At 42.1% G+C, this 19334-nt stretch overlaps 1 long non-coding RNA gene across 2 annotated transcripts in view; it reads right to left on the reverse strand.

The window, feature by feature from the left end:
• Positions 1 to 1720: 1720 nt before the first annotated feature.
• LOC105604443 (uncharacterized) overlaps positions 1721 to 19334 on the reverse strand; it is a 34356-nt gene continuing 16742 nt past the window's right edge. The window contains exons 2-8 of one of the 2 annotated variants that reach the window (XR_003586673.3): positions 16364 to 16465; positions 15397 to 15530; positions 9192 to 9249; positions 7960 to 8959; positions 6134 to 7390; positions 3638 to 3774; positions 1721 to 2861 (exon numbers count right to left, since the gene is read on the reverse strand). This is a non-coding gene — a long non-coding RNA (uncharacterized LOC105604443). Of the gene's footprint in view, positions 2862 to 3637; positions 3775 to 6133; positions 7391 to 7959; positions 8960 to 9191; positions 9250 to 15396; positions 16466 to 19334 lie in introns of both variants that reach the window. The other variant, XR_009598201.1, reaches the window with a different exon arrangement.

Consider the following 19334-nt stretch of genomic DNA (forward strand, 5'->3'; position numbering starts at 1 on the left):
TTCAGGAAGGCATTCATAGTGATGCGCAGAGACAAAAAAAAGAAAAATAAAAAACCACAATCCTCCCCTCTCCAAAAAAAAAAATAACTTCCATTGTTCTTAAATGCATTTTCCGAAGGGTCTATGTTTAAACTTTTTTTTTCTAATAAAGGCAATAAAAATGTTTGGGACCAATATTGCCATATAACTTGACATTCCTTGTCTACTGAAACCCTAGCCAAAAGGCTTTCTTTAGTTTTATATTAAATTATCCCATTTGGTTGGCTGCCTTAATCAACTTAACTGATTATTTACCAGATCACCATTTCACAGCGTGCAGACACCCCATAAGGACTCTTGTGAACAATTTCTTGGGCTCCTTTTTCCTTTTTGTCTAAACATTAATACCATCTCCCACTATATTTAAAATGGATCACCAACAAGGACCTACCATATAGCACATGGAACTCTGCTCAATGTTATGAGGCAATATGGATGGGAAGGGGGTTTGGAGGAGAATGGATACATGTGTATGTATGGCTGAGTCCCTGCGCTGTTCACCTGAAAATATCACAACATTGCTAATTGGTTATACTCCAATACAAAATAAAAAGTAAAAAAACAAACAAACAAACAAACAAAAACCCAAAAGAGACTCTCTTCCATCTTACCTTCAGGTCCCTGCCCACAACCTCAGGTTCACAAGGCTTTGCAGCTCTGTTATTGGGTTCGTCTGAAAAAAACTTAGGAATTTCAGATTTTTCTTTCCTATTTGGGGGACAGATGACTGCGGGGGTAGGGGGGAGAATTGGTGAGGTGACTGAACAAAATGAGTTGAACAGTTAATGCTTTAACCTTGCGTATAATTTATACAATAAACAAAGTCACATGCTCCCCTAATAATTTAGATGTAAGCAAATGTTGATTTATTCAGGAAGGCTACTGCCTGAAGCCAAGCCTGCAGCACTAAAATTTGAATTAAACTAGGACAGAAGCAGGCTAGTCTATAATAACATTTGTATAATTTTATTTTTGCCCTTGGCTCAGTTCATTTCCTCGTACAGTAGATGCATGAAATTGGTTCTTCAGCCACCTTTAGCTGATGTTCACTGATATCCGGGCAGGCAGGGAGGCAGGAGAATGCACCTTTCTTAGCTTTGTGTTTTCAATCATAAGGCCTTGAATTCCTAGGTCATTTCTGACAATGATTATCTTTCTCTGAATTGTGTTTTCGGCAAAGATCTCTGAAGAGCCTCATTTCACCTAGAGATACGGTTTTCCCCTCTTCTCCCTGTGAGGGGGCTCTTAGAACTGAGATTGTTAAATAGATGCAAATGTTGTGCTGTTTTTATTCCTTTATTCAAGCCTGGGGGCATGAAATCTGAGTTCTCTTACTCTGCTTTCAGCAGTGAAATAAGGGCCGCAGGAAAGTCTTTAAACGACGGTGAAAAAAATAAATATTAACTTGAAACAGTGAAGGACCAAACCCCCTCATACTATTAACCTTTGACTTAAATAAAAATTAGGAACTACATCTTACCACTTAGCACTTTTGTGAGGGACCGAGCCTCCTCTGGAGGAATCAGGTTTAAGCCAGTAAATAATTTGTGAGATCTTCTGAAAAGTAGGCAAAGTTTTCCATCCAAACCAGGAGAAAACTTGTTTTTCTCATAGTATTTCCCTGCAGACCAACAGCCCAACAAGCACAGTGCACAAAAGAAAGCACTCACAAAACCCACAATCGCTTTACACGTCTAACCATTTTTATTCAGGCTTTCAAGCAAAAGTAAGAGCTCTTTGGGGGTCAAAAGTTCTGAAATAAAGAATTTCTTCCCTTAGGTCAGGAAATCAAATATGCTAAAAACTCTCCCTAACCTTTTGTTTAGAGGGAGCTCAGGGAGGGGGGGAAAATCCCCCAAATTAGAAATGAAAGAATTGGTATTTGCGCTTTATATGAAATCTGCATTTATCTCTCACTTCTTCCAGCTGAGAAGGTAAATAGCAGCCGTGGTGTTTTGGAGGCAAATATTGTTGTGTCCTATTCTTGGTAACGAAATCTGCTCCCAGGCCTGCTCCATCCCTGTCTGATTGTGCCCTGGGGCTGTCTCAGGCAGCCAAAGGAGCCTTTCAGAAAATCCAGGCCATGTTTTGACTTCATTACAAATTCCAAATAGAACAAGTTTTCGCCTGGCTTAGGCTTTGGTTATGAAAGTTTCCCACAGCTCTCGAAAATATACAGAATAATAAGTGGCCGGGCAGAGAGAGAGAGGAGGCAGTAATTCCATCAAAGGTTTTTGGTCACCTCCTAGAGCACAATCACAGAGCTCAGAGAGCTTATGTCACTAGGACCCAGAGATAAAATGTTTTGCCTTGGGCCCGAGGTCACACATTGGGTCAAGAACTCTGAGGTTCTGTCCTTTGTTCCCCTGTGAAGGGGAGAAAGCCTCCTCTCTACCCAAACCTGGCCCCCTAGCCTTCCCTGGAGACACATTGTGAAACGTTCTCACCCCCAAGGGGTGGCTGGGAAGCTTCAAATGTTTTTCGGGCATTTCCAGCATAATAGCAAAAATTGATGCGTTTCAGTGGGATAAGCCATGAGGCACAAAGGAAAAACCCCCACGGCGGTGGGTGTGAAGAGGAAACTTTTTATTGTCCTGCTGCGGATTTTTGTCTTTCATTTTTCTTCTCTTTTCCTTTTGCTAGTCTCTTTATTAAGTCAAGATGTTATAGGAAGGCACCAGTTAAATATGACATGCAAGCTTCTGAAGGCAAGCCTTTACTCCTAGTTACAAATGAGAACCCAGGTTGGCCATGTTCCTCATCTCCATCCTTCTTCCTCCCTTCTCCCTTGTTCCAGGTTCTTCTTCTCTCATCCTTTTTTTCTAGAAAAAACATGATGAAACACTTCAATGATAAATTCTAGAAGGCTATACCCTATCCTCCAAGAGCCCCGACTATTGGTCTCATCATCTTCACAGACATGCCCTTTCTTCCTGCACATCTCTATTTTAAAAAACATGAACAAAATACCTCAAATAAGGGGACCTCCTTTGTGGGCCAGTGGTTGAGACTCCATGCTTTCGATGCAAGGGGTGCAGGTCTGATCCCTGGTCAGGGAACTATGATCCCACATACTGTGTGACCAGAAAAACACATCTTTCAAGTGCAAAATACTTCATATAAGTCCAACAGTGGGGCACTTACATTAGATTTTTTGTTTTTCTTTTTTTCCAAAAGAAGCCTGTTCACGTCCCTCCCTAGAAGAAGAGTTCATTAGCTCCTTTAAAAAAAAATAATTTTGTTTATTTGTTTTTGGCTGTGCTGGGTCTTCATCACTGAGAGGGCTTTTCTCTAGCTGCAGAGAGCTGGGGCTACTCTCTAGTTGTGGTGGGCGGGCTTCTCATTGCAGAGGCTTCTCTTGTTTCAGAGCACGGCCTCCAGGGCAGGCAGGCTCCAGTAGTTGCGGCTCAGGGGCTCTAGAGCTTAGGCACAACAGCTATGAAGCTTCTCTGAAGCATGTGAGATTCTCCCAGACCAGGGATCTGCACCCGTCTCCTGCAGTGGCTAGAAGACTCTTTACCACTGAGCCACCAGGAAACCCTCATTACTAGCTCCTTATTTTTGAAAAGCCAATAACAATAGCCTGACAATTCCTCACCCATCATGCTGACATCATTGGATTGGTGGGCTGTGGCTTCTTGACATCAAAGCCACGGGTTATGGCTTTTCCATACATGGTTCACAATCCAGTCATTGCCCATCATCCACATACCTTCCACTGTCCTCTTGAAAGCCCTGAAGTGATGAAAGAGTCAGGCAGTGGTTGGTGACTAAAGGCTGGACCCTAAATTGCCCCCAAACTCATTTTTGAAGAGTCTTTGAATATGAACAAAACTTGATCGATGAGTTTTCACCGGGAAGAGCAAGCACTATTGTGTCTCTGTTTCCCACATTTAGTCAAACTTATAAACTCATCCTTCTGATGGCTTCTGTTGGTAGCTGGACCCAACAGAAGCATTCGATAGAATCCATAAGAAAATGATAATTCTGATAGACAATATATATATCTCAAATATAAAAAAAGGCATTAGTAAGTATTTGTGATTTAACCAGACTGGAATTAGAGTATGAAGAGAAATGGTTACTGGGAAATCTACCATTGGCAGGGGGCAGCAGGCCAGCAAGAGTGCCTTGGTGTGTGAAAGTGAAAGTGTAAGTTACTTAGTTGTGTGTTATTTTTTGAGACCCCGTGGACTATACTCCATCAACTTCTCTGTCCATGGAACTCTCTAGGCAAGAATACTGGAGTGGGTTGCCATTCCCTTCTCCAAGGGATCTTCCTGACCCAAGGATTGAACCTGTGTTTCCTGTATTGCAGATTCTTTACTGTCTGAGCCACCAGGAAAGCTCCAGGAATACTGGAATAGGTAACCATTTCCTTCTCCAGGAGATCTTCCTGACCCAGGGGTTGAACCCAGGTCTCCTACATTGCAGGCAGATTCTTTACATCTGACCCACCAGGAAAGCCACCAGGAAGGCTTGTGTGTCTATATTAAGATCAAGGAAGAAACACAGCCAAGAACAAGGTGAAAAGAAGTTCACTCATTGTCTCAAGGAAATAAAGACCTCAGACTTTTTAAGTGAAAATATACCACTGGCATCAGATACTAATCACAAGGTAATTATTTTTTAAAGAGTTTCCTGAGTAAGACACAGACACCCATGACACCCTTAGGCTAATATATGCACCTAGAGACTAATTCTGCCCTTGGTTGTATGTGCGTTAGTTGTCCTTGGAGTGAATAAAAGCTGCTTTCCATGTTACTCTAGCCTTCTTTTTTTTTTTTTCTTTTAATGCCACTTCAGAAGATAGGGATAAAAATGCATCAGATTAAAAAACACTCCTCAAGGGCAATTTGTATGAAAAGTTAAGCTGGGCAACATCAAACTAGGCCCCTTCTTGTAAAATACATCAAATTCAAAGAAGTACTTTTCTTTAAGTTACTAATCTTTCTAATGACTATCAGACTCCATCAGCCAAACTGCTTTTTTGGCAACAACAGTTTTTACCAATTTAAAAGACTGCAAGATGTATTAACAGAAAGTACCCAAAATATTGATCAATTGCTAAAATACTTTCCTATCCTTTGTCCAAGGAAAAATGCTTTGTTCAAGGAATTTCAAACTTTGTTCAAGGAATTCTGACACTGGAAAGGATGGTCCCTGTCAATCACGGTAATTTGGTATTGCAGGTCTTATTCCTGGGACACCCAGTCAGTGGGCACTCTGAGAGAACCCCCTCCCTGCACATTCCCTATAACAGCCCTGGAATGAATGTAATACCAGCTCATCTCCCCAACACCTCTGCATTAATCCACCTCCAATTGCTTAAAATATCAGATGCCATGCCTGATGCTGTAGGAATTTTTTTCAAGTATAAAGAAAATTCCTAAGAATTCCCTGGTAGTCCAGTGGTTAGGACTCAGTGCTTTCACTGTAGTGACCCAGGTTCAGTCCCTAGTCTGAGAACTAAGATTCTGCAAGCCATGTGGTGTGGGATTAAAAAAAAAAAAAAGGAAAAAAGAAAATTCCTGACCTCATTAGACTACATTTCAGATGTCATAAACAGCCATATCTTGCACCCAGCTCATGAGCCATCCAGTGTTCTATAACTCTTTTTGGAGTTATATTGTAGTCAGAATTCTGCTTTCATACATGCATTCATTCATTATTTATTGAAAACCTACAATGTACCAGTCACTGTTTCTAGGAGCTAGGGTAAAGTGATAAAGGAGACGGTTAACAACATCCCACTCTCAATGAGTTGATTTTCTACCAGGCAGAGGCATCAACAAACCAGCCAACAAATGAAGTCAATCATTTCAAACAACAATAAAAATAAAGGAAGATGATGACACAGAGTGGGCTCACAAGGAGGGGAAGGTTTCCTGGGGGAGGGGAAAACATTGAGCTGAAATCTGAATCCCAAGAAAGACTCAGCTGTTGTGAATCTAAAAAAATAAGATGAATTCTGTCTCTTTCAGAACATTTACTCATATTATTCTGCAGATTGTGTACCCTCACAACCAGAACACCTACATGATTCCAAGCAGAAATCGTAAAACCCAGGTATAAAGGCATACCTTTTACTTACCAGCAGGACAACTCCAGGCATTATTTCTCAGGTGAGGGCATATTTAATTACCAAACGTTCTGCAGATGTCTTCCAAGTTGTATAGATTGCTGACTTTCAAGAACATAGATGTCTTCCTTTATCACAGAAATACCACTGTCCTTGATGAATTTGCATCGCAATGATTCATCATTTTGTACTTTACAATTATTTAAGTTCTTCTAAACGACCAGGTACATGCAAAGCACGCTTGCTTTTATTTCATTAGATAACTAACCTCAGAGCTCCGTGAGCAATTTTAAACTTGAGGAAAAAAAAAAAAAATTCAGCTGTGCTGCTATTTCACTGTTCAGGCAACACACTCACCACGCCAGTCAGATTGAGAAATGATTGCCTTTGCTAGTGGCGTACAAGAAAAGACTTCAGGTCACATATTAATTTTTAAAACGTTTTTCTTAAGCCCCTTTTAGCCTTCATGGCACATTCAGAGGCCAGGTATAAAGGAATTCTTAAAATATGGTTTTATTCAATAGCATGCAAGTTTACCCCACCATGTCACATCTGGACACCTCCATTCTGGTTGCTTAGGTGTCTGATGGTTTGTCAGAAGGCTAGCCATAACTTAGGCGGAAAACTGGACTCCATTAAAAAAACATTAAAAGCTGAGAAGGAGGCAAGTTGATGTGGCATGGCTCCCAGCAATAAGGAAGCAAGAGTGCACACTGAAGCTTAGAAATAGAAAGTGATGTCCTCATAAAAACATGGCTCCAGGCTGGTGTGCCACTAGAAATTCTTCTGTCAGTTTAGAATATTTAGCTTGAAGGGATTTCGACTTTCAAATGTATCTCTGGATGCAAAATAGGCTGCACAGGAGGAGATAGCATTGAAGAAGGGAAAGACGAACTGCTCCCAATTATGATCGGTTTACGTGAAGCCGAAGATTCCTTTTTTTTCAGATAGCATATTTGATCAGAAAGCATGCAAGTGGAATGGATGAGCTATCTCGCTGACACCGAGTGATCCGCTGGCCTTCATAACTAGAAAATCGTGCTAAGAACTGATAGGCCAAAACAATATTAAAAGCTTCAGCACTACTGGTTATCAAGGGAAACTTTCAGCCTAATTGGAAAGCTCACAGCTTCAGGCATCTGAAAAGTTTTGGTTTGGGGCTCTTCCGCGGCATTCCAATGCAGTATTTCCAATCAATAATGGGATGCTATTCAGAGCTCCATCATGAGGCTTATGAAGTCCCCTGAGTTTTGTATTTGACTTGTTAAACTGTAAAAAGAGTTGGAGAAACAAACAGAAAAGAAATATCTCAGTCCCCAGCTGCCCAAATATAAAACAATCGAATAAACAAACTCCGGTGCTCAAAGAAAACGGGAAATGGCAAAATGGAAAAGACAGACTGACGCATTTTCATGCATAAACAGCGAGCATCTTGGGTGACCTTCCTGAGTGCGATCTGTCCTGCTGGGTGTTAGGCAAAGAGCTCATCTCTCCAGGCAGTTTGAATTATGTGTTAAGATTACGGTGGTGCAGATTGTTCCCTAAAACCCACAGACACGAGACTTTTCCTTCCCAACAGATGTGGCCTTCTCAGCCCCATTTAGCTATAAGCAGTAGGTTATGATTGGAGAAGGAAATGGCAACCCACTCCAGTGTTCTTGCCTGAAGAATCCCAGGGACGGGGGAGCCTGGTGGGCTGCTGTCTATGGGGTAGCACAGAGTCTGACACGACTGAAGTGACTTAGCAGCAGTAGCAGCAGTAGGTTATGAAAGCCAATAAAAGCATATCCCCAAAAGACTCAGAACAGTGCTTTCCTCAGAGCGATTGTCATCTGTACCTGGAAAACGTCACAATTTTCTTAGCCAACTGCCTTGCACAGAATGGAGCAACAGAATCTTCATCCCTTGGAGATGCCCATGTTTACGGAATGATGTGCTCCAGAGAACTTTCGCTGACATCTCCAAAGAGTGTTGAAAGGGAACAGGTCCAGAAAAAGTTCTGTACTGGGTTTTGATTTTTCTTTTCCCCCAAAGCTTCACCCAGTTGCCTTCATCAGAGGTTTGAAAGGGAACACAGGAGATCTGAACTGTTGAATGAGAGGTAAGGAGCTGAAAATACCAATTAATATAAATACTGATAAATACCAATAAATTAATATAAATACTGATTTAAATACTGATTCAACCCAGCACTTGCCCCTGCCCTTTGGTGTGAAATGGCAACTTCTGGAACCAAAGGACAAAAGCCTCCTTTGTGTCCAGGGTAAGAGAGAGACAGACCTCAGTGTGAACCTAAAGAGACATTTTGGGACTTCCCTGGTGGATCAGTGGTGGAGACTCCACCTGCAGCAGATATGTGTTCGATCCCTGGTCTGGGAAGATCCCACAGACCTCAAAGCAACTAAGCCCGTGTGCCAAAACTACCGTACCTATGCTCTAGAGCCTGGAAGGTGGGACTACTGAAACCCGGGCACCCTAGAGCCTGTGCTCTGCAACAAGAGAAGCCACCACAATGAGAAGCCCGCTCACCACAGTGAAGAGCAGCCGCCATTCGCCGCAACTAGAGAAGGCCCGTGCAGCAACAAAGACCCAGCATAGCCACAATTAAATAAAATTACTTTTCAAAGAGACACATCTTTACCCACATTTTAATATTTCTGAAATCAAAATACGTCTTACCATCACCGTTAGCCACCAGTAGTTGGCCACAGCTATCACTGCCTTTAGACCGGCATAAAACATGTGAAGTGACTCAGAAGGGAATCCTAGACACAGTGGCGGAAGAACATTTTAGGAAATGCTCCATCACCAATGCTTTTGATGGCACAGAGGACAAGCCTGCACAGCAAAAGGTGAAGATTACAGACTCCAAGTAGGAAACTAATTCATAAGAATCACATTCTGAAAATGAAGTTTTGTAAGTTCCTCAGCCAATGTATTTCATTTTTAGTTTGCCTTTTACATATGCACAAGAGATATATAGGGGCAAAATCAATGCCAAAACAAGTACAAGAACCTTTCCAGGGACTTCCCCTTCCCTTCCCTGGGGGTCCAGTGGTTAAGACTTCACCTTCCAATGCATGAGATGCAGGTTCAACCCCTGGATGGAGAGCTAAGATCCCACATGCCTTGGGGTCAAAGAAAGAAAAACAAAAAAACATAAAATAGAAGTAATATTGTAAGAAATTCACTACAGACTTTTAAAAATGGTGCACATCAAAGAAAACTTTTTAAAAAAATCCTTTCCAATAAAAATTCTAAGGCATTTAAAAAAAAATCATGGTGCTACAGTTGTGGGAGTAATTTTTGTTCTCTTGGTGGAACATAAAACCATAGTGGGTCTTACAACCTATGATACCTGAACTTCACTGAAATACAATAGTTTACTTAACAGCCCAGAACTTCACATCTCTCTTCTGAAAAAGGTTCTAAGAGAGATGGAGGCTGACCCCAGTAGCTGGCCCCCAGATGAATGCACAGAGGTCTATGTGACACACGGTCTATTCCCAGTCGATGGCAATATTACTCTCTAGCCATTTATCTGCTTCAACCACAATACAAATACCACAAACAAACTCATTTGCTCAGCCCAGCATGCTTTCTTTTTTCCGTTTAGCTTGTCAACTTTGTACCACGTGGACAAAACCCCATAGACATCAATAAAGCCTTGATGACAAGAGTACTTTTTGGTGATCATCTGTGAAGCAAATGAAATGAAATGATTACCTGATTCAGTGTTTTAATGATAGAATGACTGTCACATGAAATCCAATTGTTCTAAATGCCACTCCAGAAAAAAACAGAAAAAGATACATTAATCTCAAGGTGGGTTGTGTGTGTATTCAGGTGCTCAGTTGCTCGGCCATGCCTCACTCTTTGTGACCCCATGGTCTGTAGCCTGCCAGTCTCCTCTGTCCATGGGATTTTCCAGGCAAGAATACTAGATTGGGTTGCCTTTTCTTTCTCCAGAGGATCTTTCCTGATCCAGGGATTGAACCCTGGTCTCTTGCATTGGCAGGAAGATTCTTTACCACTGTGCTATCTGGGAAGCCCAAGGTGGGTAGAGGAAATTGCTTTAAACTATTTTTCACTAAAATAATTTTTTAAACTTTGACCATCAGATTATAAGCCAACTAAAACACTTAAATATCTTTAAGTTGAATGGCTGAGCAACTGTTATTTTTCTGATTCTAAATGTCTCTCAAAAAAAAAAAAGATCAGCAATCTTCAACAGAAACTAAACTTTTTAAAATTAACTTTTATTTTGACTTGATTCTTTTTTCCTTCTTGAAAATCCATTTTTAAATAGCCACTTCTTTCTCAGTGAATAAACAAAGAACCTACTGGCTTCCCCACTATTTTCTTTCTTTTCTTATTCATATTTTCCTGCCCAAATCCTCAAAATGATACTGTGGATATCGCTTTCTGCTTTGTTGAGGCCACCATTAACGGAGTCAGAATACAGAGGCAAAAAAAAAAAAAAAAACCTAGCCAATTTAAGCCTTAACAAATGTGCAACTTGCACTTTTAAACAGGTAAGTGGCTATTGAGAGAGAGAGAAACTTCAAAATAGAGCATGTCAAGATAAATCAGCAACAGTTAATGCAGTCTAAGATGCATGGCGATTATAATATTTTTAAAAGGGGCTTCTCAGGCGGCTCAGTGGTAAAGATTCAGTCAGTTCAGTTCCTCAATCGTGTCCAACTCTTTGTGACCCCATGGACTGCAGCATGCCAGGCTTCCCTGTCCATCACTAACTTTCGGAGCTTGCTCAGACTCATGTCCATCGGGTCGTTGATGCCATCCAACCATCTCATCCTCTGTTGTCCCCTTCTCCTCCTGCCTCCACCAATGGTAAAGAATCTGCCTGAAAATACAGAAGGTACAAGAGACCCGGGTTCGATCCCTGGATGGGGAAGATCCCCTGAAGGAAGAAATGGTAACCCACTTTAGTATTCTTGCCTCGAAAATGTGACAGACAGACAAGCCTAGTGGGCTATAGTCCATTGGATGGCAAAGAGTCAAACATGACTTAGCGACTGAGAATGCACACACACATACTCTTTATTAGCATTCAGATAAAAGGTGCTGACACTTATTGAGCCTTTATTATACCCAGCTACTAAGTGTTGTGTATGTAGACACTTATTTAATCCTTATCTATCCTTCTAAGTAGATACTATTATGATCATCCCAACAGGTGAAGAAACTGAGGCAAGGAGAAGTTAAGTGGCTTGCCCCAGGTCAGACATTAAACAGAGCTGAGATTCAGACCCTGTCAGGTTGACCTCAACATGCAACCAGTGTGCTACATATTTTATGATTCTAAGTTGTATATTTTCTTCCACATGATGGTCTTCCAATCAATGATTGTCATAGTTTAATTGGCTACATTCTTTTTTTGTGTGGGGGACATAAAATATGTCTTAAAATTGATGTCATCTTGGTTTCTATGAAATGGCGTATTGCTTCATTACAAGAGCGGAGAAGCTCTGGTTTCTACTGAAAGGTCTCAAACAAAAGGCCCTTCACAATCCAGAAGACTGATGCCAACAATAGGGACCAGAGTATGAAACTTTGCAAGGCCTGGAAACTTTCTTGTGTTGTCAGGAGGAAGGTGGCAGTAGGAAGCTAACCCTCCTGTATGCTGGGTAGCAAGGCAGCCTTGAGGGGTTGGGACTAGATCAAGGCAGCCCTGGAGGGCTGTTTGCCTTCCTTCTCACCTAGAAGGTGCGGATGTGTGAGACTCCTGAAATGCATTCTCACTGATAAAGCTGAAAGACTGGCCAACGTTCACAAAACAAAGGCTCAGAAGCAAATTAAAAGTCAGAATCCAGGTATATCCCTCAGAGAAAGTGTGTTAGTTGCTCATTTATGTCAGACTCTTTGTGACACCATGGACTGTAGTCTGCCAGGCTCCTCTGTCCATGGAAGTTTCCAGGCAAGAATATTGGAGCGGGTTGCCATGCCCTTCTCCATGGGATCTTCCTGACCCAAGGAATCAAACCCTCATCTCCTGCATTGGCAGGCAGATTCTTTACCATCTGAGCCACCAGGGAAGCTGGGGGCTTTGACAATTAAAATTGTTGAAGACGATGGTAGTTCAGTTCTCTTTGGGGCACTGATCACGATATAGGATGATAAGAACATGCTAACTCAGCACAGGGACTCCTCTGCACCGGGGCAGAGGCTGTCTAATAGGCCTGGCTGCAGGCAGCCACATCCCCACCAGAGACAAGTTTGATGCTGTCATTGAGGGTGACTCCCAAGAGAAAGTCTCGAACGGTGAACTTGAGGGAAAAGGGCAAAATCCAGGAATAAGAAGAAAATGGTGAATGGCAAGCTGAAGGGCAAAGAGAACCTCAACGTTCAGAATCGGCTGGAGGTGAGTTAAGACGCCACTGAGCACAAAACCGGAGTCTGCAAGAAAGACGGAGAGGGGAGGGCTGTCAGACGGAAAAGTGTGTGGATTTATGAAAGCAGCCTGGCCAAACCGCGGGCTTCATCAGGAACTAATGGAATAGAAGAATTCCTCTCCCCCCCACCTGCCATCCCTCCTGCCCTGCTCCGTTACCGTCCCTAATCAAAAGAACTGACGAATAAAATCAGAGATCTTGACAGTTTGAAGGAAAAAAACAGAAGACAGACGGGGAGGGTCTGGCAAGGGGAGAAACAGGATCGCACGTTTGAAGACAGACTCCTACAGGTAAGACTGGGGGCGAGAGTTTCCAATTACAGACAAGGGCGAAAATGGCAGAGAAGATATGAAATATCGTATTTGTGTTTGTTCTGTACAGAAAATCAGGCTCTTCCTACCTCAAGGACAATTTTCACAGAAAGTGAGATGGGCTGTGAGCAAGGATGGGGGTTCTCGCCACGTGGTGGTGCAACCCCTACCAGGCGGATCCGCTCGCGGTCATAGCGCCCCCGGAAGGCCGGACCCCGCACTGCAGCCACAAGGAGGCCCGGCCCTGATGCCCGCGGGTCCCTCACAGACTAACACACGCACCCAGGACCCACACACAGTGCACGCGTGCGCACACACACACACACGCACACACGTCTCCTCTTCTGTCAGAAACTACTCTAGAGTTCTCTGATTTTTCCCCCCTGCTCATTCCAGTCCATGCTACATTCTGATACATCTGAAAAATTCCATTTTTTCTGCCCTTCGTACCACCCCAAGGTGGCCTCAGATTGCATTGCAAGCTAGCACTGAACGTGATCTTCACCGACCTACCTTGACGCCCCATCCCCTCCCACAGTTCTCTCAAATCCTCGGTTCAGCTGCCTGGATCCCAAGGTCCCTGTCTGCTCTGCTCTGCTGGCTGGCTTCTCTCCACTTGTCCAAATGCCTCATGTCTTTTAACTCTGCTCAATGTTATGTGGCATATGGGATGGGAGAGGAGTATGGGGGAGAATGGATACATGTATATGTATGGCTGAGTCCCTTTGCTGTTCACCTGAAACCATCACAACATTGTTAATCAGCTATATGTATGTGTGTTTGTGCTAAGTCGCTTCAGTTGTGTCTGACTCTTTGTGACCCTATGGACCATGGCCTGCCAGGCTCCTCTGTCCACGGGATTCTCCAGCAAGAATACTGGAGTGGGTTGCCATGCCCTCCTCCAGGGATCTTCCTGACCCAGAGATTGAACCCATGTCTCTTACCACTGCTGCGTTGGCAGATGGGTTCTTTACCACTAGCACCACCTGGGAATCCCCAGTTGGCTATATCCCAATACAAAATAAAAAGAAAAAAAAATTCACTTTTTTTTTTTTTTACTGCCTTATTGAGATTTAGTTCACATGCTATCTACTTCGCTAGTTTAAAGCATCCAGTCATTTGGTACATTCACAATGTTGGGCAACCACCACCACTAATTCCAGGGTATTTTCATCATCCCCAAAAGGAAACTCAGATCCATTAGCAATTATTCTTTTTTCAATCACCACCCACACTGTCCCCTGGTAGCCACAAATCTACTTTGACTTCTATGGATGATCCACCTGTTCTGGACATTTCACACAAATAAAATCATAAATCACATAAATGGATCTTTTGTGCCTGGCTTCTTTCATCTGGATTTCAAGGTTCACCCATATTTTAGTGTGTATTAGTGCTTCATTTTTTTCCGTTACTGAATAATTTTTCATTGTGTGGATACACGACATTATCTTCATCCATTCATCATTGATGGACATTTCGTTGTTTCTAATTTGAAGCTGTTAAGAATAATGCTGTTCTGAATATTTGTGTATGTGTTTGTGCGTATATATGTTTTCATTTCTCTTGGAGTGGAATAGCTTGGTCCTATGGTAATTCTGTGCTTAATATTTTGGAAACCTGCCAGACTGTTTTCCAAAGTGGCTGCACTATTTTACATCCCCATGGGGCTTCCTGGTAGCTCAGCTGGTAAAGAATCTGCCTGCAATGCAGGAGACCATGGTTCAATTCCTGAGTCGGGAACATCTGCTGGACAGGAGATAGGCTACCCACTCCAGTATTCTTGGCTTCCCTGGTGGATCAGCTGGTAAAGAATCCACCTGCAATGCAGGAGACCTGGGTTTAATCCCTGGGTTGTGAGTTGAGAAGGGAATGGCTACCCACTCCAGTATTCTGGCCTGGAGAATTCCATAGACTGTATACATGACTGAGCGACTTTCACTCACTCATGAGCAGTGTATGAAGGTTCCAATTTCCCCACACCCTTGACAACACTTGTGATTATTTGAGATTCGCCTTTAACGAGAAATATATTATGACCAGTTTGCTGATATTTCTCACTATGTGGCAGAGTCTATGCTTAGTGATTTATATATATTATCTGCTTAATCTTCAAAATACCTGAGAAGCAAATATTTTCTTCTTTTTGAAAATGAGGTGATCAAGGATTAGAATTTAGTGAGCACACAAAACTATGGTAGTGGTTCAAGGACTCATGCCTCCAAAGCTCACTTTCAAATACAACTCCAGATAGCCCCTCAAGATGCCTTTACAAGTCAACTCCAGCCCCTGAGACCCATTCTTCTGAACACAGAGCGAGTTGGTAATGGTTTGCATACTACCTTGAATGGTTCTCTGGTTGTCTGCTGTATAAAATATTATTTTCCCAATTAGACAGTAAACACTGTTGGTTGGAATTACTTTCCTGCCATTTTGTGCTGGGGAAATAAAATGTTTAATAAACACTCTACGAGTTGACAGAATTTTCTGAGAATTTTTTGTTTGCTTTCTTTTTTTCTGAGAGGTGGGGGATACATTGAAGTCATACCGTTTCCCTTTTGGCTTGTTTCCATGATGTCTGAGTGAAGCAAGAAGGAATAGACGGTGACGATGCTCCCACTCATACCTCACACACTGCTAGAAACTGCAGAAATGTGTGTTATAGAGAGCATCACCTGTTTTCTTTAAAAAAAAAAAAGAAAGAAAGAAACAACACTTTTTAATAGAAAAACCTCAACTTTTCCTTTGGAATCCAATACACACACACATACACACACAAAAACACTCACCCCACTCCCTATATACAAATATACCATGCACATATATGTATCATATGTACATACATGTGAACATTTTTTGCATGAGTTGTACATACCAGGGACTTTATCTATGTCATCTTTTATCCATCTAACACAACCACAAGGTAAATATTAATTACTCTCATTTTATACATAAACAAATTGATGTACACAAGTTCATTTGCCCAAGGTTGCTGTTGTTTAGTCACTAAAACACGTCCAACTTTTTGTGACCCCATGGACTGTAGCCTGGCAGGCTCCTCTGTCCAAGGCATTTCCCAGGCAAGAATACTGGAGTGGGTTGCCATTTCCTTCTTCAGGGGATCTTTCCAACCCAGGGATCAAACCCATATCTCTTGCTTCGTAAGTGGATTCTTTATCACTGAGCCACCTGGGAAGCCCAAGGTTACACAGGTAGTAAATGACAGAATCGACTTTGACCATTAAACCGATAGTCTTTTCACCACACCACACTCCTCTCTCAGATGTTCCAGGAGGCACGTGGCTTGGTCATGGAGCTTCACTAATTCGTCCCCTTGTCTTCTCTTAGCACCTATCCTGTGGCCGCCACAACCTGTCCCACACAGTCCAGCTCAGTATAATCTCATCTGTGTTCCCGTCCCTGCACCCTCCACAACCAAACATCCTCATCAAACTCCGGAGATTTACATAAAAACATTCCAGGACAAGAAGCAGGTGCAGTTTGGGTTTATGGACCTGGGGCTTATGGTTTTGAAACGATGCACTGGGACTCGATGATGTTCAACTCTTCACATCATGCCCAGCTTCAATGGATTCCAAAGTGTTATCCAATAAACTCTGAAAGAAAAATAGTAAATTCCACATGTTAAAATGGGGTCCACCTGATCAAGATCTCATGAGTTACATTTAGACAAACGTGAATGAGGACCATCAAAAGAGCCTACAACTAATTCTAGATAGGTTGGTTTTAATCCAGTGAGACATTAATCACTTAATCTCCCTGAGCTTAAGTTTCTTCAACTATTAAAAAAAAAAAACTGATTGAATTACATGAACCTGAAGGTCCTCTTTAAATATGAAATTATGTGATTTTTTAATAATGAGGAAAGGCCTCTCGGGAGTAGGGGGGAAGAGAATGGAGAACAGGGTAATTTACCTGGAGTCAACAGATGTGCTTCAAGGGGACAAGAACTCCCCAAAGGAAATGAGGATTATTTTGTGACTTCACATTGGAAGAGAGAAGATTCATGGTTTCACTAGATTCACGATGGACTCAGCAACCTCCCATGTCTGCCAACTACCTGGTTGTAGGTTGGAGTTCAAAAGTGGTTATGGAAAATTGTTTCCCCCAGAAGACTGAATTCACGTTGAAGGCAACTTCAAAGTCCTTTTCTTACTGCTTACAAATAGTTTAAGACACAATATTTAGACAGGGCATTCCCTGGTGGTCCAGCGGTTAAGACTCAGTGCCTCCACAACTGTGAAAAGGGCTCAATCCCTGGTTGGGGAACTAAGATCCTGCAAACCATACAATGAAGCAAAAAAAAAAAAAAAAAAAAAAGACAAAGAACACATCCTTAGCTGAGCTCTCTAAATGTTCTACCTCTAAGGTGGCGAGTTAGACCAATGATGCTTGTGTGTGATGACAAGTAAATACGTCACAGGGTATAATATTCCCATAGGAAATATAGTCAATTATATTGTAACAGCTTTTTATGGTGACTGGTCTTACTGCTGTGATCATTTCATAATGCATAAAAATGCTGAAAAAATACTGAATATGTTGTACACCTGAAACAAATATAATATTGTCTGATAATTACAACTCATTTTTTTAAATGTCCAGAGATGGTGGTTTTGGACACAGATTTTCATCATCACTTGCCAAATTTTCTGGGTAAGCCTTTTCAGGACTGGGATTCTGGAAATCTACAGGGGGGGTTTATCCGCATCAGAGAGGATCTTTCTTCATTCACTACAATGTTAGAGATTAATATACCAGCTGTACTCTTTTGTGCGTGATCCTAATGAAAGTCTAAATTCGGCTTTAAACTCTCCATATTTCAGATTATCTCTATAGATAAATAACGGATTGGATGTGAGAGCCAATCAAATTTACAAATTCAGAGAGAGGATACAATTAAAGGCTGTATTGGTCTCTCCTAGAGATGTTTCTAATTGGTAAGTAGTGTGAAATGAAAGTTTGCATGTGGGCATGTTCAGTCATGTCCAACTCTTTGGGATTCCATGAACTGTAGCCCACCAGGCTCCTGCCTGTGTCCATGGAATTTTCCAGGCAAGAATACTGGAGTGGGCTGCCATCTCCAACTCCAGGGGATCTTCCAAACCCAGGGATCAAACCTGCCTCTTTTGCATCTCCTCATGCATTGGCAAGTGGATCCTTTATCACTGTGCCACCTTCAAGACCGATGTCTTGTGGAGGTACTCTATTTCTGCGTAACTCTACCATCAGAGGAGAAGGTACCTCTGTAGAAAAAGGCATGGATGCCCACACTGCATGACTACTGCTCCTACCCACCACTCAACATGAGGGCAAAGAGGAAGATCTGGACATTTTAAAAACAGAAATTACAAAACAAAGCGTAATAAGCAGGTGCATTTTAAACAGAATTATATACCTACAATGAATGGGCCTTCACTTTAAGCAAATGGATCTGAACTTGAGGGAATCTTAAGGGTATGTGTTTGTGTTTTCAACATTTCGTTGCTTTTTAACTATGGTAAAATATACATAGGCTCAAATGGTAAAGAATCTGCTAGAAATCCAGGAGACCTGGGTTGGATCCCTGGGTTGGGAAGATCTCCTGGAGAAGGGAAGGGCTACCCACTCCATTGTTCTTGCCTGGAGAATCCCATGGACAGGGGAGCCAGGGCGGGGGGGCCTCCATAGGATCGCAAAGAGTCGGACACGACTGAGCGACTAACAAAAAAGAAAAGAAATGCATACCATAGAATGGTTTTAACCATTTCTTAGTGTATAGCTCAGCGGTGTGAAGTATGTTCAAATTGCTACGTACCCATCACCACCATCCATCTCTGGAACACCTTCATCTTCCAAACTCCACACCCCTTAAACATTAACGCCTCCTTCCTTCCTTTTTCTTCTCCCACCCTCCATCAGCCCCTGGAAAGCACCATTTAACTTCCTATGTTCTCTGTGAATTTGACAACTCTAGATTCTTCATGTAAGTGGAAGTATACAATATGTATGCTTTTGTTTCCAGTTTATCTCACTTGGCATCTTCAAGCTTTATCCATGTTATAGCATGTGTCAGAATTTCATTTTTTTTAAGATGGAATAATATTCCATTGTGTACAGAGACCACATTTCGTGTATCTGTTCATCCATCAGTAGACATTTGGGCTGCATCCTCCTTTCTTTTGGCTATTGTGAATAATGCTGCCATGATCCTTGGAATACATATACTTGTGTCCCTGCTCTCAATTCTTTTGGGTAAGGGTGTTCGATTTTTAGGAAAAATTCTCTAGGACTTCAGAAACCTGTGTCAAAAAAACGTTGATTCCAAACTGATAAAATCACCAAATCCTGGGGGCAGTAATTCCTCTCCTTGTGTATTTACTCACTAACTCCCGTTTGACTCTTTGCAAAGAGTCATGGACACAGGCAGGAGCCTGGTGGGCTACAGTTCATGGAATCCCAAAGAGTTGGACATGACTGAACATG

Source organism: Ovis aries, chromosome 23, assembly GCF_016772045.2.
Source record: "Ovis aries strain OAR_USU_Benz2616 breed Rambouillet chromosome 23, ARS-UI_Ramb_v3.0, whole genome shotgun sequence".
NCBI lineage: Eukaryota > Metazoa > Chordata > Mammalia > Artiodactyla > Bovidae > Ovis > Ovis aries.